Below are 24,866 nucleotides of genomic sequence, written 5' to 3'. Positions count from 1 at the left end.
CTTGCTGCCACGCTGCTCCTAGCATTCTACAGGGTAATGGCAGCGACCCGCGGCTTCGGCGCGTCTCACTTTCCTTCCCCCCGTTTATTTTCTCTCCACTGCCCGGTTCTTGAGCACCGACCGCGCCCTGTGCGCTCCACCCTCTCTCTCTTTTGTTTTCTTTTCCCAGCGACGCTGCGCGGCCCGTTTTGTAGAGCCGCTCGATCGAGCTCGAGCCCGCCGCAGTCCAGAAGGGTCAGCGCACTACCTGCTACCAGCACGATTTGCTGGAACACCTTAACTGGGGAGCCAAGCTCAGCTCTCCACAGCCTCTCCCGCAATTCTCCGAACACCGATGAATCCTTTGGGCGGTTGCCCGCGGTCGACGCCCGTTGCTCAGACTACGACCTCCAAGAAACCTCCTCTCAGGGTGAGATCCCCATGAGATGATGCAACACTGCAGGTGAGTTTGAACTTACTCGTCGCCACTGTAAAGTCCGCGCCTCAATAATACACAGACTTCGGGAGAACAGTTTAACAGGTACTTTACTGAACAGGAGGGTAACGTCAGACTGAAATACAGAAGCCTGCTAGGGCCTTTTATACAGGGGTGGTCACTGCCGGTACTGCAGTCTAAAACCAGTTCTTCCCTTAAAGGTACATACACAACAATTTTGTTGTAATGAAGTTTGACTTTTATATTCTGTCCCGGGATGGAAACACTTTAGTTGACAATTAACCTCTTACCCTTCTGACAAACATCAAACAAGTCTGCCAAAACCCAAAGGGAAGGTTGGGCTTGGCCTTTGTATTATCTCCAACCTATTTATTGAAACAAAAGTAACTGTAGGGTTATTGATTACTGCTTTGTAGCTCAATGTGGTTGGAACAAATTTAGGTCTATTTTCGAGATTTAAAATATTTTACCAATAAGTTCAAGGCTACATTTGACATTGCTCATTTGAAGTAAAGGCTTGAGGATGGGAAGTTTGATGGCAAAATATGTATAATTGTTAAAAATGCAACAGGAAAATTAGTGTTGTACTGATATATGCATTTAAAAGTGTCATTGGAAAAAAAATGTAGATGTCTTGTTTCATATACCTTGTGGTTTTTCAGCCTCTGTATTTATTGTATCTGTGCAAACTGCTTCAACATTAATCTGCTCCTAGACGTGAAACCTACCCATTTGAGCTAAAATGCCCCTCGCAGGAAGTATCCTTTATCTTTTAGCTTTCATTTTTGAAATAAAATATTCAGTATCACCAGCATTCTGTCAGTGACTACATAAGGAACAGATGGAATTCATTCAAAAGCAGACAAAAATTGGCCAGAACTATTCAGATTAAAGGACAAGTGGTAATATTCTTCATTTCATTCTGGAGAATCTGACTTTAACTCCCAATTAAAACTATAATTAGATCTCATTTTTCAAGCTGTCGTATGAAAGACGTGCATATTTTTAAGGCTTGGAGTAGCAACCACATTGAGCAGCACAACTGTCCAAATTCCCTCCCCACTCCGCAACCCCCCTCACCCAGCTGGTGTTGGAGAGTAAACAGTGTATTCCCTGGCATCACCACAACCAATTCAACCTCCTGACAGTTTTCAGGGCCATTTATTTAAGTACTTAGAAGAGAGGTATTTTTATTTGCAAAAAAATAAGTTTATCGTATGTCAATCTGACAAATTGCGGATCACAAACAGGCTGAGGCCATTATCAACAGGCCCTCCAGATTTGGTTGAACTGCAGGTGCAGTGATCTCTGCTCTGGCACAAAGTCCACATATTATGTGAAAAGCAAAAGTCTTGTTTACAGACAATCCCTATGTCACACAATTTCATACATAAGCACAGCAGAGAACACAGTCCTGCTCTCCTTCACCAGAAAGGAGTAAACCAGCACTTTTTATGATAACCTGTAACTAACTGTTCATTACCTATAGTTCTGTTCAAATAGTCAGCTCTTGGACAGGGAGGTGCTTTCTACTGTGTGCAGTTTTGGTCTCATTACCTAAGAAAGGATAAACTTGCCATAGAGGGAGTGCAGCGAAGGTTCACCAGACTGATTCCTGGGATGGCAGGACTGTCATATGAGGAGAGATTGGGTCGACTAGGCCTGTATTCACTAGAGTTTAGAAGAATGAGAGGGGATCTCATTGAAACGTATAAAATTCTGACAGGGCTAGACAGACTAGAAGCAGGGAGGATGTTTCCCCTTGCTGGGGGGTCTAGAACGAGGGGTCACAGTCTCAGGATACGGGATAGGACATTTAGGACTGAGATAAGGAGAAATTTCTTCACTCAGAGGGTGGTGAACCTGTGGAATTCTCTACCACAGAAGGCTGTGGAGGTCAAGTCACTGAATATATTTAAGAAGGAGATAGATAGATTTCTAAACACAAAAGGCATCAAGGGGTATGGGGAGAGAGTGGGAATATGGTATTGAGATTGAGGATCAGCCATGATCATATTGAATGGCAGAGCAGGCTCAAAGGGCCGAATGGCCTACTCCTGCTCCTATTTTTCTATGTTTCTATGTTTCTCTTAACCCTCACTACAGGAGCTTCCTGTGATTGGTGTGCACTATGTGATAGCGATTGCTGTGCTTCAGCACACAACTATAAATTAAATTATTTTTCATTTGTCCCCTGGATTTCAATTTGGACAGACATCTCTCTCTCCCTTTAGACTTTGTGATGTCCTATCACCTAATGGGATTAGCCATTGAGCATTCCCACGATAACTGAGAAGGTAGTTCAGTACCTGTACTTTCTTAATTAGTATGAACTGATTGGATACTGTCATTACACATTTGAAACAAAATTTGAAAAACCTCATTGCTTTTATCTATTTAGATTGATCATAGTGTAAGCTGTAATAAGTGTAACACTTTCTTCCTGTCACACTCTCTGTCACTGCCAAACAAGCACATTTGTTCTACTTAACCTCTGATTGATTGATTCTAGCGCATAGACCTGGCCTCCTGCCTTTAGCTCCAGAGGCTATCTTCCAGTCCTGCGGTCCTCCAAGTTCCCTCCAGAATCGTCTTTTATCATTTAAAAATATTTTTATAACTTAATTTTTATATTGTATAACCTTTTTCCTCTTTGAAAAGTGGCCATGCTTGCTATGGCAATTCATGCTGCTTTTTAAAATTTCAGATTCAGCCTCGGGCTCTATCGTGCCCTTCTCCCATATCTCCTGACCAGAGCCACACCATCTGCTACAACCTTTTTTAACTGTAAAAGCAGCTACAGGCAGGCGGTGTGGGCTCTCTTCCACCAGCACCGACATGACTCTTTTTCTTCCACCTGCACTCCATTTTCTCTGCCTGGCCTTGCCAGCCTATTCTCCCACCTCCTCCAGAGCGCTCCGCCTTCCCAAACCACCCTTGCCAGCCTACACTCCTGCTTCCCCTGATATCGTCACCGTACTCCCTGGAGTACAGGTCAGTCCCGCCTCTGGGATGCTCTTCTAAATTTGCTCCCTGCTCCCTTCTCTCACTGCTCTGCACCCTGTTATAGCTCCAACACTCCATCCAGGACTCTCAAAGAAACTCACATATTAAGAAACAAATGCCCAGAGGCACAGATACACATACACAGACAAACAGAGAGGAAGCCAATGACATACCAGTTCCAGTCTGAGACAGACAGAAACATGTAGATAAAGAGACACAGAGAGAAAAATAGAAAGACTCCTGTGATGTAATAAAACTCGCTACGCACTTGGTTTGAGTATAAAGCAAGGCTTTAATCAACTTGTTTCAGAACATGGAGGTCTAGTTGTACTTCACTAGTTCCTGTCTTACAAAATGTCCCTGTAAAGCTGGGCCCACGCCCGAGTATTTATACTCCTTGGACGGCGCCACCAGCTGGCCGTCCAGCGTTATTTCATGAGTAGTTTCTTTATGAGGATGAGATTTATGACAAGATGCCTAGGAGACAAAGCAAGCAAACTTACACAAAAGGTAGATAGAATAACAAAAACAGCCAAAGACAAGCAGCAAGATCCTGAGCTGGCAATCAACCAAAGAATCTCAGAACCACACACAGAGAAAGAAAGATGCAGAAATGATTCAGGAGAAAGAATGACAGAATGGAACACAACAACAACATAAGCTAAGACATGAGCAATGCCACAGGATATCAGCTAATACTGAAATAAAAAAAGAAAATATTGGGCTGCAAAGCTGATTGACCAGCAAATGAACGGAAATGATGGATTAAAAACAGAAAATGCTGGAGATACTCAGCAGGTCAGGTAGCATCTGTGAAGAGAGAAACAAGAATTAACGGGCCCGATTTTCGGGTTCCCCGAATGTCGGGTTCCGACCCGGAAAAAAATGGGTCAGCTAGCTGCACGCAATTTTCCCTCAAGTGGCCAATTAAGTTCCAGCATGTGGACAGCCTTGCTAATTGTCCATTTCCAGTCAGAAAGCCCCACAGTATGATGTCATCATTTGTGGTGCTTTCAAGGTCCACAGCAAGCATTGCTTCCTCTGTTGGCTTCCAAACGAACCATACAGGATGGCAGAGGAGCCTGCAGCAGCTGTGGCCAGTGCCAGACCCCGAGCTGCCTCCAAATTCAACGAAGCTTCACTGCAGGCATTATTGGATGGGGTTAGGGCCCACAGGGAGGTCTTCTTCCCTAGGTCAGTCAGGAAGAGGCCTCCCACTGAGACCAAGGCTGCATGGATGCAGGTGTCAGCAGATGTCAACTCGCTGGGAGTCACCAGAAGAACCTGGATACAGTGTCGGAAACGATTCCATGACCTTCACCGTACAGGAAAAGTAAGAATGAAGTTTCCAACACCCTCAGCCTGATCCCCATTGCCTTTCCCCACCAGCACTCAGCTTTAGCACTCTCTTCCTCCACATCCCACTTCACAGTCACATCCATGCACCCTTACCCATTTCATCTCTATGCTCACATTCACATAACTATTCCACCATGCAGCCCTCACACTCCCTCTCACTCTGATGCTTTGAACACAGCTGACAACACACAGGGAGGGCCCTTGGTCTTGCAGCCTCACACCATCTTTGTCTCCCTCTAAGTATCTGTGCTATGCAATCTCTACACTCACTCCTTCCTTCTCACTCAAACTCCACTTGTCTCCCTTATTGCAGGAAAAGAGAACTCACAACAACAGAGAGCGAGCCAGGACTGGAGGAGGCCCACCCTCAGTAGCCCACCTGACCCCCTGGGAGGAAGGAGTGCTGGAAATTGTTGGGGCTGATGTGGCCGCGGAAGTTGGGGAAGGAGAGACGGGGGCAGTCCCGCAAGCTGGTGACAGAATAATTTGCCATCTCTCTCATTGACATAGCATGAGTCGCTGTTATGATTCTGAAGCTACATCATTTGGACTTATGAACATCTGCCAACTCCAATGTGCATGTAACCTTGGCATCACATCTCGAACTCCTTCCTCTACTCCCCCACAGGACCATCCAGAGCCCCCATCCCCACTGTGTAGGAGGAAGAGGCTGTGCAGCCAGACTCCTCAGAGGAAGCTCCAACCTCTGAGGGCGCAGCGTCAGCAGAAGTAAGCGCACCCAGCACCAGTGCAGACACTCACACCTCGGGGGGACCTTCGGGACATAGAGTAGTGTTGTCACCTGGTGTTTCACAGCTCACAAGTGAGCCTCAGCAGATTCTAGAGACAGGGACAGCAGTGGAGAGTCCTCGTCGGAGGTCGCAGGACTCTGCCAGCTCAGCTCAGCTGCGCTGCATGTTGACCCTCTGCCTCTGGGTCCATCTGCAAGAGGTGATGGATCTCCATGCACAGATGCAGGAGTCTCTGCCAGGTTTTGTCTCCAGGGTCGCTGCGAGTGTGGAGCGAATGGAGGAGTCCATAGCGACCATGAGCAGAGCCTTTGTGGAGTCATTGGCGCATGAACGCATCACCATGGAAAGGTTGGCAACCTCCATGGAGGAGATAAGTCGCCAGGGTATGGAAAACATGGTGACTGCTCATAAGGGAATGACATCTCTTGAGGAGCGATGGCCATCTATTGAACAGAGAAACCAGACCTTCATGGAAGCCCTTCTGAGTAGGACTGCTAGTGCAGATACGGGTCCCCATGGCCCCCTAATGCGCAGCAAGGTGCTCTCAAGCCACTTCCAAGCGCTGGCCCCTTCTGGCCTGTGCAGTTTAGGTGAGTGAGCAGCGGCCTGCTGCTCCTGTTGCTGATCCTGCTGTTCCTGGTTCTGCTGCTGCCGCCTCTGCTGCTGGAGATCCTCTAATGGCAAGAAGGGAAGGAAAAAAAGGCATCCCATGCTTCTGGTAGATGCCTCCGCTGAGGAAGCGCTGAGTGAGGGTGGCAAGAGGGGCTTCCCAGGAGCTCACATTGGAGAAGTGTGTGAGGCTCCAACCTTCCACAGCTGTACCTAAGCCTTGAACAAGTAGCCCCAAGCCTGCAACAACAAGGTCCTTCAACATACAAATGCTCTCCGATTAAATCTCAGTTTTCCTGAATGACCTGCAGCTGAGAGCAAGCAAGCCGGGATGCTTCACGCCAGGTTTCATCAGCAGGGTTCCCTGCAGGTGTGTTTAGCATGGGAAACCCTTGAAAATAGCAAGGGCCCCTTAAATTGGCATTAAACATGCCAATAATTGCTGATTAGGGTCCCGACAGCCAGTCCCGCCAGCGGCGGGCTGGACTGATTCGAGTCGGAGAGAAACGGCAGTCCAAAAGTTGGACGCGGCGGGGGGGAGGTCGCGACGCCCTGTTTTTGTGATTTTCCCCACCCACACGCCTGAAAACCCGCCCAACGGCTGGGAGAAAATCGGGGCAAACGTTTCAGGTCGATGACCTTTCGTCAGAACTGGAAAAAAGCAGGACATGGAACAGATTTTTAAGCAAGTGTAGGGGCTGGGAAAGGGGGGAGGGGATGAAAGAACAAAAGGGAAGGTCTGTGATAGGATAGAAAGCAGGAGAGGTTAAGAGACATTAATGATGGATTAATGGTTCCACTGGGACATGTTGTCAAACTTGGCTGTTTTGCTTTTTATCTCCCCTGCATTCAAACATCTCCATGAAACAGAAACTCTAAACATATTTACATAAATTTTAAGTAAAATTCCAATATCTGCCTGTGTCTTTAAGTTCACTATTGCTCTAAAATCACGTAAAAGACCCAGAAGGGTAATAATGAGGTAAATGCAGCAATCTTTACCCAAGTTAGAGGCCATGCCATCTCTGGGAACACAAACAAAATGCTTGTGCAAAAAATAAAGAGGGTCATGTTTCCAACTCCTTTATCATTATTCATAAACCGCTTCCTCCTCTGTATAAACCACACACCCTGTTCCTGTAAGAAGATAAGTGTACACGCACTGTTAATGCACATGCACAAATGATCTGGGAGTTAAGTAGTGAATATTGTCCGATGCTGGGTTTGTATTTAATTTGCAGAAGGAATGGTCTAAAATCAATTCAAGGCACTCATCTTCTCCATTGCAGCCCAAATTATCAGCTGTACACCATAGACTATAACACACTAGCGGTTTTATTCATCATTAGAAACTGTGGGCCTGACATTCTGGGAGGCCGACTCCACCAGCAGAAGTGCAGCTGAGCAGAACTCCGGTCTATCTGTGCACTGTGTTTTAAATTTTACAACGCATTAGATTATGGATATGCCTAAAGAAAATTTCTGATTGCATGATAAAAGTGCTCTGCATCAAATGGGTGTCTTACTATCTTCAATTGTATCATAGCCCTTTCCTCACCTCAATGGGCTTCAATGGAAATGAAAAGTGGGAGAAGTGTATAACAGCAACTGATTTGATATCACTCATTTTACACTATCGCCCAAAGCCAAAATTACCTGCAAAAAATAATTTTGATACACACAGTTTCATAGCAACCAGAATTTCAGACTCTATTAAGTGGATTATTTATAAATAAGAGATATATATGAAGACTGAAATGAGTGTCTTGTCAGAGTAAAGATATGTTTTTGAAATACAATCTGACCATTTTCCTTCCTGATTTAAAATTACATTTAAATTTTATAAGAACATAAGAAATAAGAGCAGGAGTAAGCTATACAGCCACTTAAGACTGCTCCACCATTCAATAAGATCATGGCTGATCTATATCAACTCCACTTTCCTGTCCTATCCCCATATCCCTTGATTCCCTTAGTGCTCAAAAATCCATCGATCTCAGTCTTGAATACACTCAACCCTCTGGGGTAGAGAATTCCAAAGATTCACAACCCTCCGAGTGAAGCAATTTCCCCTCATCTCAGTCCTAAATGGCTGACCCATTGCCCTGAGACTATGACCCCTAGTTCTAACCTCTCCAGCCAGGGAAAACAACCTCACCATCTACCTTGTCAAGCCCTGTTAGAATTTTAAACATTTCAATGAGATCACCTTTCATTCTTCTAAACTCCAGAGAATATAAGCCCATTCTACTCAATCTCTCCTCATAGAACAGCCCCTTCATCCCAGGAATCAATCCAGTGAACATTCGTTGAACCCCTCTAATGCAAGTATATCCTTCCTTAGGTAAGGAAACCAAAACTGTACACAGTACTCCAGGTGTGGTCTCACCAAAGCCCAAAATATAATTGCAGCAAGACTTCCTTACCCTTACACTGCAACCACCTTGCTACAAAGGCTAGCAGACCATTTGCCTTCCTAGTTGCTTGCTGTACTTGCTCTACTTGCTCTACCTGCTGTACTTGCTGTACTTGCTCTACTTGCTGTACTTGCTCTACTTGCTGTACTTGCTCTACTAGCTGTACTGCCTGTACTTGCTCTACTTGCTCTACTTGCTCTACTGGCTGTACTTGCTGTACTTGCTGTACTTGCTCTGCTTGCTCTACTTGCTCTACTTGCTGCACTTGCTGCACTTGCTGTACTTGCTCTACTTGCTCTACTTGCTGTACTTGCTGTGCTTGCTCTATTGCTGTACTTGCTCTACTTGCTCTACTTGCTGTGCTTGCTCTACTTGCTCTACATGCTCTACTTGCTGTACTTGCTCTACTTGCTCTACTTGCTGTACTTGCTCTACTTGCTCTACTTGCTGTACTTGCTCTGCTAGCTGTACTGCCTGTACTTGCTCTACTTGCTCGACTTGCTCTACTGGCTGTACTTGCTCCACTTGCTGTACTTGCTGTACTTGCTGTACTTGCTCTGCTTGCTCTACTTGCTGCACTTGCTCTACTTGCTCTACTTGCTGTACTTGCTCTAATTGCTCTACTTGCTGTACTTGCTCTACTTGCTGTACTTGCTCTACTTGCTCTACTTGCTCTACTTGCTGTACTTGCTCTAATTGCTCTACTTGCTGTACTTGCTCTACTTGCTGTACTTGCTCTACTTGCTCTACTTGCTGTACTTGCTGTACTTGCTGTACTTGCTCTACTGCTCTACTTGCTCTACTTGCTGTACTTGCTCTACTTGCTCTACTTGCTCTTCTTGCTGTACTTGCTCTACTTGCTGTACTTGCTCTACTTGCTCTACTTGCTGCACTTGCTGCACTTGCTGCACTTGCTGTACTTGCTGTACTTGCTGTACTTGCTATACTTGCTCTACTTGCTATACTTGCTGTGCTTGCTCTACTTGCTGTAATTGTTCCACTTGCTCTACTTGCTCTACTTGCTGTACTTGCTGTACTTGCTGTACTTGCTCTACTGGCTGTACTTGCTCTACTTGCTCTACTTGCTCGACTTGCTCTACTTGCTGGACTTGCTCGACTTGCTCTACTTGCTCGACTTGCTGTACTTGCTCTACTTGCTCTACTTGCTCTACTGCTCTACTTGCTCTACTTGCTGTACTTGCTGTACTTGCTGTACTTGATCTACTTGCTCGACTTGCTGTACTTGCTCTACTTGCTCTACTTGCTGTACTTGCTCTACTTGCTGTACTTGCTGTACTTGCTCTACTTGCTGTACTTGCTGTACTTGCTCTACTGGCTCTACTGGCTCTACTGGCTGTACTGGCTGTACTGGCTGTACTGGCTGTACTTGCTGTACTTGCTGTACTTGCTCTACTTGCTGTACTTGTTCTACTTGCTGTACTTGCTGTACTTGCTCTACTGGCTGTACTTGCTCTACTTGCTCTACTTGCTCTACTTGCTCTACTAGCTGTACTGCCTGTACTTGCTCTACTTGCTGTACTTGCTGTACTTGCTGTACTTGCTGTGCTTGCTCTACTTGCTGCACTTGCTGCACTTGCTCTACTTGCTGTACTTGCTGTACTTGCTGTACTTGCTATACTTACTCTACTTGCTGTACTTGCTGTGCTTGCTCTACTTGCTCTATTTGCTGCACTTGCTGCATTTGCTCTACTTGCTGTACTTGCTGCACTTGCTGCACTTGCTGCACTTGCTATACTTGCTCTACTTGCTATACTTGCTGTGCTTGCTCTACTTGCTGTACTTGCTCTACTGGCTGTACTTGCTGTACTTGCTCTACTTGCTCTACTTGCTGTAATTGTTCTACTTGCTCTACTTGCTCTACTTGCTGTACTTGCTGTACTTGCTGTACTTGCTCTACTGGCTGTACTTGCTCTACTTGCTCTACTTGCTCTACTTGCTCGACTTGCTGCACTTGCTCTACTTGCTCTACTTGCTCTACTTGCTGCACTTGCTCGACTTGCTCGACTTGCTCTACTTGCTCGACTTGCTGTACTTGCTCTACTTGCTCTACTTGCTCTACTGCTCTACTTGCTCTACTTGCTGTACTTGCTGTACTTGCTGTACTTGATCTACTTGCTCGACTTGCTGTACTTGCTCTACTTGCTTTACTTGCTCTACTTGCTGTACTTGCTCTACTTGCTGTACTTGCTGTACTTGCTGTAATTGTTCCACTTGCTCTACTTGCTCTACTTGCTGTACTTGCTGTACTTGCTGTACTTGCTCTACTGGCTGTACTTGCTCTACTTGCTCTACTTGCTCGACTTGCTGCACTTGCTCTACTTGCTCTACTTGCTGGACTTGCTCGACTTGCTCTACTTGCTCGACTTGCTGTACTTGCTCTACTTGCTCTACTTGCTCTACTGCTCTACTTGCTCTACTTGCTCTACTTGCTGTACTTGCTGTACTTGCTGTACTTGATCTACTTGCTCGACTTGCTCTACTTGCTCTACTTGCTGTACTTGCTGTACTTGCTGTACTTGCTGTACTTGCTGTACTTGCTCTACTTGCTGTACTTGCTCTACTGGCTCTACTGGCTCTACTGGCTGTACTGGCTGTACTGGCTGTACTTGCTGTACTTGCTGTACTTGCTGTACTTGCTCTACTTGCTGTACTTGTTCTACTTGCTGTACTTGCTGTACTTGCTCTACTGGCTGTACTTGCTCTACTTGCTCTACTAGCTGTACTGCCTGTACTTGCTCTACTTACTGTACTTGCTGTACTTGCTGTACTTGCTGTGCTTGCTCTACTTGCTCTACTTGCTGCACTTGCTGCACTTGCTCTACTTGCTGTACTTGCTGTACTTGCTGTACTTGCTGTACTTGCTATACTTACTCTACTTACTCTACTTGCTGTACTTGCTGTGCTTGCTCTACTTGCTCTATTTGCTGCACTTGCTGCACTTGCTCTACTTGCTGTACTTGCTGCACTTGCTGCACTTGCTGCACTTGCTATACTTGCTCTACTTGCTATGCTTGCTGTGCTTGCTCTACTTGCTGTACTTGCTCTACTGGCTGTACTTGCTGTACTTGCTCTACTTGCTCTACTTGCTGTAATTGTTCTACTTGCTCTACTTGCTCTACTTGCTGTACTTGCTGTACTTGCTGTACTTGCTCTACTGGCTGTACTTGCTCTACTTGCTCTACTTGCTCTACTTGCTCGACTTGCTGCACTTGCTCTACTTGCTCTACTTGCTCTACTTGCTGCACTTGCTCGACTTGCTCGACTTGCTCGACTTGCTCGACTTGCTCTACTTGCTCTACTTGCTCTACTTGCTCTACTGCTCTACTTGCTCTACTTGCTGTACTTGCTGTACTTGATCTACTTGCTCGACTTGCTGTACTTGCTCTACTTGCTTTACTGGCTCTACTTGCTGTACTTGCTCTACTTGCTGTACTTGCTGTACTTGCTCTACTTGCTGTACTTGTTCTACTTGCTCTACTTGCTCTACTTGCTGTACTTGCTCTACTGGCTCTACTGGCTCTACTGGCTGTACTGGCTGTACTTGCTGTACTTGCTGTACTTGCTCTACTTGCTCTACTTGCTGTACTTGTTCTACTTGCTGTACTTGCTGTACTTGCTCTACTGGCTGTACTTGCTCTACTTGCTCTACTTGCTCTACTTGCTCTACTAGCTGTACTGCCTGTACTTGCTGTACTTGCTGTACTTGCTGTACTTGCTGTGCTTGCTCTACTTGCTCTACTTGCTGCACTTGCTGCACTTGCTCTACTTGCTCTACTTGCTGTACTTGCTCTATTGCTCTACTTGCTGTGCTTGCTCTACTTGCTCTACTTGCTCTACATGCTCTACTTGCTCTACTTGCTGTACTTGCTCTACTTGCTCTACTTGCTGTACTTGCTCTACCTGCTGTACTTGCTCTACTTGCTGTACTTGCTCTACTTGCTGTACTTGCTCTACTTGCTGTACTTGCTCTACTAGCTGTACTGCCTGTACTTGCTCTACTTGCTCTACTGGCTGTACTTGCTCTACTTGCTCTACTTGCTGTACTTGCTCTACTGGCTCTACTTGCTCTACTTGCTCTACTTGCTCTACTTGCTGTACTTGCTCTACTTGCTCTACTGGCTCTACTAGCTGTACTGCCTGTACTTGCTCTACTTGCTCTACTGGCTGTACTTGCTCTACTTGCTCTACTTGCTGTACTTGCTCTACTTGCTGTACTTGCTCTACTAGCTGTACTGCCTGTACTTGCTCTACTTGCTCTACTGGCTGTACTTGCTCTACTTGCTCTACTTGCTGTACTTGCTCTACTGGCTCTACTTGCTCTACTTGCTCTACTTGCTCTACTTGCTGTACTTGCTCTACTTGCTCTACTTGCTCTACTAGCTGTACTGCCTGTACTTGCTCTACTTGCTCTACTTGCTGTACTTGCTCTACTTGCTCTACTTGCTGTACTTGCTCTACTTGCTGTACTTGCTCTACTAGCTGTACTGCCTGTACTTGCTCTACTTGCTCTACTAGCTGTACTGCCTGTACTTGCTCTACTTGCTCTACTGGCTGTACTTGCTCTACTTGCTGTACTTGCTGTGCTTGCTCTACTTCCTCCACTTGCTGTACTTGCTGTACTTGCTCTACTTGCTGTACTTCCTCCACTTGCTGTACTTGCTCTACTTGCTCGACTGGCTGTACTGGCTGTACTTGCTCTACTTGCTGTACTTGCTCCACTTGCTCTACTTGCTCTCCTTGCTGTATTTGCTCTACTTGCTGCACTTGCTGCACTTGCTCTACTTGTTGTACTTGCTGTACTTGATCGACTTGATCTACTTGATCTACTTGCTCTACTTGCTGTACTTGCTGTACTTGCTCTACTTGCTGTACTTGCTCTACTTGCTGTACTTGATCTAATTGCTCCACTTGCTCTACTTGCTCTACTTGCTGTACTTGCTCCGCTTGCTCTACTTGCTGTACTTGCTCTAATTGCTCCACTTGCTCTACTTGCTCTACTTGCTGTACTTGCTCTGCTTGCTGTGCTTGCTGTACTTGCTCTACTTGCTCTACTTGCTCTATTTGCTGTACTTGCTCTACTTGCTGTACTTGCTGTACTTGCTCTACTTGCTTTAATTGCTGTACTTGCTCTACTTGCTCTACTTGCTGTACTAGCTGTACTTGCTGTGCTTGCTGTACTTGCTGTGCTTGCTCTACTTGCTCTACTTGCTGTACTTGCTCTATTTGCTGTACTTGCTGTACTTGCTCTACTTGCTGTACTTGCTGTACTTGCTCTACTTGCTGTACTTGCTCTACTTGCTTTACTTGCTGTACTTTCTGTCCTTGCTCTACTTGCTGTACTTGCTCTACTTGCTGTACTTGCTCTACTTGCTCTACTTGCTGTACTTGCTCTACTTGCTGTACTTGCTCTACTTACTGTACTTGCTCTACTTGCTGTACTGGCTCTTCTTGCTCTCCTTGCTGTACTTGCTCTCCTTGCTCTCCTTGCTGTACTTGCTCTACTGGCTGTACTTGCTCTACTTGCTCTACTTGCTCTACTAGCTGTACTGCCTGTACTTGCTGTACTTGCTGTACTTGCTGTACTTGCTGTGCTTGCTCTACTTGCTGCACTTGCTGCACTTGCTGCACTTGCTCTACTTGCTCTACTTGCTGTACTTGCTCTATTGCTCTACTTGCTGTGCTTGCTCTACTTGCTCTACTTGCTCTACTTGCTCTACTTGCTGTACTTGCTCTACTTGCTCTACTTGCTGTACTTGCTCTACCTGCTGTACTTGCTCTACTTGCTGTACTTGCTCTACTTGCTGTACTTGCTCTACTTGCTGTACTTGCTCTATTGCTCTACTTGCTGTGCTTGCTCTACTTGCTCTACTTGCTCTACATGCTCTACTTGCTCTACTTGCTGTACTTGCTCTACTTGCTCTACTTGCTGTACTTGCTCTACCTGCTGTACTTGCTCTACTTGCTGTACTTGCTCTACTTGCTGTACTTGCTCTACTTGCTGTACTTGCTCTACTAGCTGTACTGCCTGTACTTGCTCTACTTGCTCTACTGGCTGTACTTGCTCTACTTGCTCTACTTGCTGTACTTGCTCTACTGGCTCTACTTGCTCTACTTGCTGTACTTGCTCTACTGGCTCTACTTGCTCTACTTGCTGTACTTGCTCTACTTGCTCTACTGGCTGTACTTGCTCTACTTGCTCTACTTGCTCTACTAGCTGTACTGCCTGTACTTGCTCTACTTGCTCTACTTGCTGTACTTGCTGCGCTTGCTCTACTTGCTGTACTTGCTCTACTTGCTCTACTTGCTCTACTTGCTGTACTTGCTCTACTTGCTCTACTTGCTGTACTTGCTCTACTTGCTGTACTTGCTCTACTAGCTGTACTGCCTGTACTTGCTCTACTTGCTCTACTAGCTGTACTGCCTGTACTTGCTCTACTGGCTGTACTTGCTCTACTTGCTGTACTTGCTGTGCTTGCTCTACTTCCTCCACTTGCTGTACTTGCTGTACTTGCTCTACTTGCTGTACTTCCTCCACTTGCTGTACTTGCTCTACTTGCTCGACTGGCTGTACTGGCTGTACTTGCTCTACTTGCTGTACTTGCTCCACTTGCTCTACTTGCTCTCCTTGCTGTATTTGCTCTACTTGCTGCACTTGCTGCACTTGCTCTACTTGTTGTACTTGCTGTACTTGATCGACTTGATCTACTTGATCTACTTGCTCTACTTGCTGTACTTGCTGTACTTGCTCTACTTGCTGTACTTGCTCTACTTGCTGTACTTGATCTAATTGCTATACTTGCTCTACTTGCTCTACCTGCTGTACTTGCTCCGCTTGCTCTACTTGCTGTACTTGCTCTAATTGCTCCACTTGCTCTACTTGCTCTACTTGCTGTACTTGCTCTGCTTGCTGTGCTTGCTGTACTTGCTCTACTTGCTCTACTTGCTCTATTTGCTGTACTTGCTCTACTTGCTGTACTTGCTGTACTTGCTCTACTTGCTTTAATTGCTGTACTTGCTCTACTTGCTGTACTTGCTGTGCTTGCTCTACTTGCTGTACTTGCTCTATTTGCTGTACTTGCTGTACTTGCTGTACTTGCTGTACTTGCTCTACTTGCTGTACTTGCTCTACTTGCTTTACTTGCTGTACTTTCTGTCCTTGCTCTACTTGCTGTACTTGCTCTACTTGCTGTACTTGCTGTACTTGCTCTACTTGCTGTACTTGCTCTACTTGCTGTACTTGCTCTACTTACTGTACTTGCTCTACTTGCTGTACTGGCTCTTCTTGCTCTCCTTGCTGTACTTGCTCTCCTTGCTCTCCTTGCTGTACTTGCTCTCCTTGCTGTACTTGCTCTACTTACTGTACTTGCTCTACTTGCTGTACTTGCTCTACTTGCTCTACCTGCTCTACTTGCTCTACTTGCTCTACTTGCTGTACTTGCTCTACTTGCTCTACTTGCTCTACTTGCTGAACTTGCTCGACTTGCTGTACTTGCTCTACTTGCTGTACTTGCTCTACATGCTCTACTTGCTGTACTTGCTCTACTTGCTGTACTTGCTGTACTTGCTGTACTTGCACTACTTGCTGTAGTTGCTGTACTTGCGCTACTTGCTCTACTTGCTCTACTTGCTCTACTTGCTCTACTGGCTCTACTTGCTCTACTTGCTGTACTTGCTGTACTTGCTCTGCTTGCTCTACTTGCTGCAATTGCTGCACTTGCTCTACTTGCTCTACTTGCTCTACTTGCTGTACTTGCTCTACTTGCTGTACTTGCTGTACTTGCTGTACTTGCTGTACTTGCTCTACTTGCTGTACTTGCTCTACTGCTCTACTTGCTCTACTTGCTGTACTTGCTCTACTTGCTCTACTTGCTCTACTTGCTCCACTTGCTGTACTTGCTGTACTTGCTGTACTTGCTCTACTTGCTGTACTTGCTCAACTGGCTGCACTTGCTATACTTGCTCTACTTGCTGTACTTGCTCTGCTTGCTCTGCTTGCTCTACTTGCTGTACTTGCTGTACTTGCTCTACTTGCTCTACTTGCTGCACTTGCTGCACTTGCTGCACTTGCTGCACTTGCTGCACTTGCTGTACTTGCTCTACTTGCTCTGCTTGCTCTACTTGCTCTACTTGCTGCACTTGCTCTACTTGCTCTACTTGCTCTACTTGCTGTACTTGCTGTACTTGCTCTACTTGCTGTACTTGCTCCACTTGCTGTACTTGCTGTACTTGCTGTACTTGCTCTACTTGCTCTACTTGCTGTACTTGCTCTACTTGCTGTACTTGCTCTACTTGCTCAACTTGCTGTACTTGCTCTACTTGCTGTACTTGCTCTACTTGCTCTACTTGCTGTACTTGCTCTACTTGCTATACTTGCTCTACTTGCTCTACCTGTTGCACTTGCTCTACTTGCTGTACTTGCTCTACTTGCTGTACTTGCTGTACTTGCTCTACTTGCTCTACTTGCTCTACTTGCTGTACTTGCTCTACTTGCTCTACTTGCTATACTTGCTCTACTTGCTCTACCTGTTGCACTTGCTCTACTTGCTGTACTTGCTCTACTTGCTCTACTTGCTCTACTTGCTGTACTTGCTCTACTTGCTCTACTTGCTGTGCTTGCTGTGCTTGCTGTACTTGCTGTACTTGTTCTACTTGCTCTACTTGCTCTACTAGCTGTACTTGCTCTACTGGCTGTACTTGCTCTACTTGCTCTACTTGCTGCACTTGCTCTACTTGCTCAACTTGCTCTACTTGCTGTACTTGCTGTACTTGCTGTACTTGCTGTACTTGCTCTACTTGCTGTACTTGCTGTACTTGCTCTACTTGCTGTACTTGCTCTACTTGCTCTACCTGTTGCACTTGCTGTACTTGCTGTACTTGCTCTACTTGCTGTACTTGCTGTACTTGCTGTACTTGCTGTGCTTGCTCTACTTGCTGTACTTGCTGTACTTGTTCTACTTGCTCTACTAGCTGTACTTGCTCTACTTGTTCTACTTGCTCTACTAGCTGTACTTGCTCTACTTGCTCTACTTGCTGTACTTGCTCCACTTCCTGTACTTGCTCTACTTGCTCCACTTGCTCGACTTGCTCTACTTGCTCTCCTTGCTGTACTTGCTCTACTTGCTCTACTTGCTGTACCTGCTCTACTTGCTGTACTTGCTGTACTTGCTCTACTTGCTGTACTTGCTCTACTTGCTGTACTTGCTCTACTTGCTGTACTTGCTGTAACTGCTCTACTTGCTGTACTTGCTCTACTTGCTCTGCTTGCTCTACTTGCTCTACTTGCTCTACTTGTTCTACTTGCTCTACTTGCTCTACTTGCTCTACTGGCTGTACTTGCTCTACTTGCTCTACTTGATCTACTTGCTGTACTTGCTCTACTTGCTGTACTTGCTGTACTTGCTCTACTTGCTGTATTTGCTGTACTTGCTCTACTTGCTGTACTTGCTGTACTTGCTGTACTTGCTGTACTTGCTCTACTTGCTGTACTTGCTGTACTTGCTGTACTTGCTCCACTTGCTCTACTTGCTCTACTTGCTGTACTTGCTCTACTTGCTCTACTTGCTGTGCTTGCTGTACTTGCTCTACTTGCTGTACTTGCTGTAATTGCTCTACTTGCTGTACTTGCTGTACTTGCTCCACTTGCTCTACTTGCTCTACTTGCTGTACTTGCTCTACTTGCTCTACTTGCTGTGCTTGCTGTACTTGCTCTACTTGCTGTACTTGCTGTAATTGCTCTACTTGCTGTACTTGCTCTACTTGCTGTACTTGCTCTCCTTGCTCTCCTTGCTCTACTTGCTGTACTTGCTGTACTTCATCTACTTGCTGTACTTGATCTACTTGCTGTACTTGCTCTACTTGCTGTACTTGCTGTACTTGCCGTACTTGCTGTACTTGCTCTAGTTGCTGTACTTGCTCTACTTGCTCTACTTGCTCTACTTGCTCTACTTGCTCTACTTGCTGTACTTGCTCTACTTGCTGTACTTGCTCTACTTGCTGTACTTGCTTTACTTGCTTTACTTCCTCTACTTGCTCTACTTGCTGTACTTGCTCTACTTGCTGTACTTGCTCTACTTGCTCCACTTGCTGTACTTGCTGTACTTGCTGTACTTGCTGTACTTGCTCTACTTGCTCTACTTGCTGTACTTGCTCTACTTGCTGTACTTGCTCTACTTGCTCTCCTTGCTCTACTTGCTCTCCTTGCTCTACTTGCTGCACTTGCTCTACTTGCTGTACCTGCTCTACTTGCTGTACTTGCTGTATTTGCTCTACTTGCTGTACTTGCTGTACTTGCTCTACTTGCTCTACTTGCTGTACTTGCTCTACTTGCTGTACTTGCTGTACTTGTTCTACTTGCTCTACTTGCTCTACTTGCTGTACTTGCTCTACTTGCTCTACTTGCTGTACTTGCTCTACTTCCTGTACTTGCTCTACTTGCTCTACTTGTTCTACTTGCTGTACTTGCTGGACTTGCTCTACTTGCTCCACTTGCTGTACTTGCTCTACTTGCTCTACTGGCTGTACTTGCTGTACTTGCTCTACTTGCTCTACTTGCTGGACTTGCTCTACTTGCTCTACTTGCTTTACTTGCTCTACTTGCTCTACTGGCTGTACTTGCTCTACTGGCTGTACTTGCTCTACTTGCTCTACTTGCTCTACTGGCTGTACTTGCTCTACTTGCTCTACTTGATCTACTTGCTGTACTTGCTCTACTTGCTGTATTTGCTGTACTTGCTGTACTTGCTCTACTTGCTGTACTTGCTCTACTTGCTCTACTGGCTGTACTTGTTCTACTTGCTCTACTTGCTCTACTTGCTCTACTTGCTCTACTTGCTGTATTTGCTGTACTTGCTGTACTTGCTCTACTTGCTCTACTTGCTGTACTTGCTCTACTTGCTGTGCTTGCTCTACTTGCTGTACTTGTTCTACTTGCTCTACTTGCTGTACTTGCTGTACTTGCTCTACTTGCTCTACTTGCTGTACTTGCTCCACTTGCTCTACTTGCTGTACTTGCTCTCCTTGCTCTACTTGCTGTACTTGCTGTACTTGCTGTACCTATTGTACCTGCTGTACCTGCTGTACTTGCTGTACTTGCTCTACTTGCTCTACTTGCTCTACTTGCTGTACTTGCTCTACTTGCTCTACTTGCTGTACTTGCTCTACTTGCTGTACTTGCTCTACTTGCTGTACTTGCTGTAACTGCTCTACTTGCTGTACTTGCTCTACTTGCTCTGCTTGCTCTACTTGCTCTACTTGCTCTACTTGCTCTACTTGCTCTACTTGCTCTACTGGCTGTACTTGCTCTACTTGCTCTACTTGATCTACTTGCTGTACTTGCTCTACTTGCTGTACTTGCTCTACTTGCTGTATTTGCTGTATTGCTCTACTTGCTCTACTTGCTCTACTTGCTCTACTTGCTGTACTTGCTGTACTTGCTGTACTTGCTCTACTTGCTCTACTTGCTGGACTTGCTCTACTTGCTCTACTTGCTGTACTTGCTCCACTTGCTCTACTTGCTCTACTTGCTGTACTTGCTCTACTTGCTCTACTTGCTGTGCTTGCTCTACTTGCTCTACTTGCTGTACTTGCTGTAATTGCTCTACTTGCTGTACTTGCTCTACTTGCTGTACTTGCTGTACTTGCTCTCCTTGCTCTCCTTGCTCTACTTGCTGTACTTGCTGTACTTGATCTACTTGCTGTACTTGATCTACTTGCTGTACTTGCTGTACTTGCTGTACTTGCTGTACTTGCTGTACTTGCCGTACTTGCTCTACTTGCTGTACTTGCTCTAGTTGCTGTACTTGCTCTACTTGCTCTACTTGATGTACTTGCTCTACTTGCTGTACTTGCTGTACTTGCTCTACTTGCTGTACTTGCTCTACTTGCTCTACTTGCTTTACTTGCTTTACTTCCTCTACTTGCTCTACTTGCTGTACTTGCTCTACTTGCTGTACTTGCTCTACTTGCTCCACTTGCTCCACTTGCTGTACTTGCTGTACTTGCTGTACTTGCTCTACTTGCTCTACTTGCTGTACTTGCTCTACTTGCTGTACTTGCTCTACTTGCTCTACTTGCTCTCCTTGCTCTACTTGCTGCACTTGCTCTACTTGCTGTACCTGCTCTACTTGCTGTACTTGCTGTACTTGCTCTACTTGCTCTACTTGCTGTACTTGCTCTACTTGCTCTACTTGCTCTACTTGCTGTACTTGCTGTACTTGCTGTACTTGCTGTACTTGTTCTACTTGCTCTACTTGCTCTACTTGCTCTACTTGCTCTACTTGCTCTACTTGCTGTACTTGCTCTACTTCCTGTACTTGCTCTACTTGCTGGACTTGCTCTACTTGCTCCACTTGCTGTACTTGCTCTACTGGCTGTACTTGCTGTACTTGCTCTACTTGCTCTACTTGCTCTACTTGCTCTACTTGCTGTACTTGCTCTACTTGCTGTACTTGCTCTACTTGCTGTACTTGCTCTACTTGCTGTACTTGCTGTACTTGCTCTACTTGCTGTACTTGCTCTACTTGCTGTACTTGCTCTACTTGCTGTACTTGCTCTACTTCCTGTACTTGTTCTACTTGCTCTACTTGCTGTACTTGCTCTACTTGCTGTGCTTGCTCTACTTGCTGTACTTGTTCTACTTGCTCTACTTGCTGTACTTGCTCTACTGGCTGTACTTGCTCTACTTGCTCTACTTGATCTACTTGCTGTACTTGCTCTACTTGCTGTACTTGCTCTACTTGCTGTATTTGCTGTACTTGCTGTACTTGCTCTACTTGCTCTACTTGCTGTACTTGCTCTACTTGCTGTACTTGCTGTACTTGCTCTACTGGCTGTACTTGTTCTACTTGCTCTACTTGCTCTACTTGCTGTATTTGCTGTACTTGCTCTACTTGCTCTACTTGCTGTACTTGCTGTACTTGCTCTACTTGCTGTGCTTGCTCTACTTGCTGTACTTGTTCTACTTGCTCTACTTGCTGTACTTGCTGTACTTGCTCTACTTGCTGTACTTGCTCCACTTGCTCTACTTGCTGTACTTGCTCTCCTTGCTCTACTTGCTCTACTTGCTCTACTTGCTCTACTTGCTGTACTTGCTGTACTTGCTCTACTTGCTCTACTTGCTGTACTTGCTCTACTTGCTGTACTTGCTCTACTTGCTCTACTTGCTGTACTTGCCCTACTTGCCCTACTTGCCCTACTTGCTCTACTTGCTCTACTTGCTGTACTTGCTCTACTTGCTGTACTTGCTCTACTTGCTCTACTTGCTCTACTTGCTCTACTTCCTCCAGTTGCTGTACTTGCTCTACTTGCACTACTTGCTCTAGTTGCTGTACTTGCTCTACTTGCTCTACTTGCTCTACTTGTTCTACTTGCTGTACTTGCTGTAATTGCTCTACTTGCTCCACTAGCTCTACTTGCTGTACTTGCTCTACTTGCTGTACTTGCTGCACTTGCTCCACTTGCTATACTTGCTCTAGTTGCTCTAGTTGCTCTAGTTGCTCTACTTGCTGTACTTGCTCTACTTGCTGTACTTGCTGTGCTTGCTCTACTTGCTCTACTTGCTGTATTTGCTGTATTTGCTCTACTTGCTGTACTTGCTCTACTTGCTCTACTTGCTGTACTTGCTCTACTTGCTCTACTTGCTCTACTTGCTCTACTTGCTGTACTTGCTCTACTTGCTCTACTTGCTCGACTTGCTCTGTTTGCTCTACTTGCTCTACTTGCTCTACTTGCTGTACTTGCTGTACTTGCTCTACTTGCTCTACTTGCTGTACTTGCTCTACTTGCTCTACTTGCTGTACTTGCTCTACTTGCTGCACTTGCTCTACTTGCTGTACTTGCTGTACTTACTGTACTTGCTGTACTTGCTGTAATTGCTCTACTTGCTGTACTTGCACTACTTGCTGTACTTGCTGTACTTGCTGTACTTGCTGTACTTGCTCTATTTGCTCTACTTGCTCTACTTGCTGTACCTGCTCTACTTGCTGTACTTGCTCTACTTGCTCTACTTGCTGTACTTGCTGTAATTGCTCGACCTGCTCTACTTGCTGTACTTGCTCTACTTGCTGTACTTGCTCTACCTGCTCTACTTGCTGTACTTGCTCTACTTGCTCTACTTGCTGTACTTGATCTACTTGCTGTACTTGCTGTACTTGCTGTACTTGCCGTACTTGCCGTACTTGCCCTACTTGCTCTACTTGCTCTACTTGCTCTAGTTGCTGTACTTGATGTACTTGCTCTACTTGCTGTACTTGCTGTACTTGCTCTACTTGCTCTACTTGCTGTACTTGCTTTACTTGCTCTACTTGCTCTACTTGCTCTACTTGCTGTACTTGCTCTACTTGCTGTACTTGCTCTACTTGCTCTACTTGCTCCACTTGCTGTACTTGCTGTACTTGCTCGACTTGCTGTACTTGCTCGACTTGCTGTACTTGCTGTACTTGCTCTACTTGCTGTACTTGCTCTACTTGCTCTCCTTGCTCCACTTGCTCTACTTGCTGTACTTGCTCTACTTGCTGTACTTGCTCTACTTGCTGTACTTGCTGTACTTGCTGTACTTGCTCTACTTGCTCTACTTGCTCTACTTGTTCTGCTTGTTCTACTTGCTGTACTTGCTGTAATTGCTCTACTTGCTGTACTTGCTCTACTTGCTCTACTTGCTGTACTTGCTCTACTTGCTCTACTTGCTGTACTTGCTCTAGTTGCTGTACTTGCTCTACTTGCTCTACTTGCTGTACTTGCTCTACTTGCTCTACTTGCTCTACTTGCTCTACTTGCTCCACTTGCTGTACTTGCTCTACTTGCTCTACTTGCTCTACTTGCTGTACTTGCTGTACTTGCTGTACTTGCTCTCCTTGCTGCACTTGCTCTACTTGCTGTACTTGCTCTACTTGCTGTACCTGCTGTACCTGCTGTACCTGCTGTACTTGCTGTACTTGCTCTACTTGCTGTACTTGCTGTACTTGCTCTACTTGTTCTGCTTGTTCCACTTGCTGTACTTGCTGTAATTGCTCTACTTGCTCTACTTGCTCTACTTGCTCTACTTGCTGTACTTGCTGTACTTGCTGTACTTGCTCTACTTGCTGCACTTGCTCTACTTGCTCTACTTGCTGTACTTGCTCTACTTCCTCTACTTCCTCTACTTGCTGTAATTGCTGTACTTGCTGTACTTGCTCTACTTGCTCTACTTGCTGTACTTGCTGTACTTGCTCTACTTGCTGTACTTGCTGTACTTGCTCTACTGGCTCTACTTGTTCTACTTGCTCTACTTGCTCTACTTGCTGTACTTGCTGTACTTGCTCTACTTGCTCTACTTGCTGTACTTGCTCTACTTGCTCTACTTGCTCTACTTGCTCTACTTGCTGTACTTGCTGTACTTGCTCTACTTGCTGTACTTGCTCCACTTGCTCAACTTGCTCAACTTGCTCTACTTGCTCTACTTGCTCTACTTGCTCTACTTGCTGTACTTGCTCTACTTCCTGTACTTGCTCTACTTGCTCTACTTGCTGTACTTGCTCTACTTGCTCTACTTGCTCTACTTGCTGTACTTGCTGTACTTGCTCTACTTGCTCTACTTGCTGTACTTGCTCCACTTGCTCAACTTGCTGTACTTGCTCAACTTGCTCTACTTGCTCTACTTGCTCTACTTGCTCTACTTGCTGTACTTGCTGTACTTGCTCTACTTGCTCTACTTGCTCTACTTGCTCTCCTTGCTCTCCTTGCTCTACTTGCTCTACTTGCTCTACTTGCTGTACTTGCTCTACTTGCTCTACTTGCTCTACTTGCTCTCCTTGCTCTACTTGCTGTACTTCCTCTACTTCCTCTACTTGCTGTACTTGCTGTACTTGCTGTACTTGCTGTACTTGCTCTACTTGCTGTACTTGCTGTACTTGCTCTACTTGCTCTACTTGCTCTACTTGTTCTACTTGCTGCACTTGCTGTAATTGCTCTACTTGCTGTACTTGCTCTACTTGCTCTACTTGCTCTACTTGCTCTACTTGCTGTACTTGCTGTACTTGCTCTACTTGCTCTACTTGCTGTACTTGCTCTACTTGCTGTACTTGCTGTACTTGCTCTACTTGCTCTCCTTGCTCTCCTTGCTGTACTTGCTGTACTTGCTCTACTTGCTCTACTTGCTCTACTTGCTGTACTTGCTGTACTTGCTGTACTTGCTGTACCTGCTGTACTTGCTCTATTTGCTCTACTTGCTGTACTTGCTCTACTTGCTGTACTTGCTGTACTTGCCGTACTTGCCGTACTTGCTCTACTTGC

The sequence above is a fragment of the Somniosus microcephalus genome, chromosome 22 (genome assembly GCF_052327205.1).
Source record: "Somniosus microcephalus isolate GS21.2 chromosome 22, FLI_Smic_1.0, whole genome shotgun sequence".
Taxonomy (NCBI): Eukaryota; Metazoa; Chordata; class Chondrichthyes; order Squaliformes; family Somniosidae; genus Somniosus; species Somniosus microcephalus.
This window is presented reverse-complemented; position numbering follows the sequence as displayed.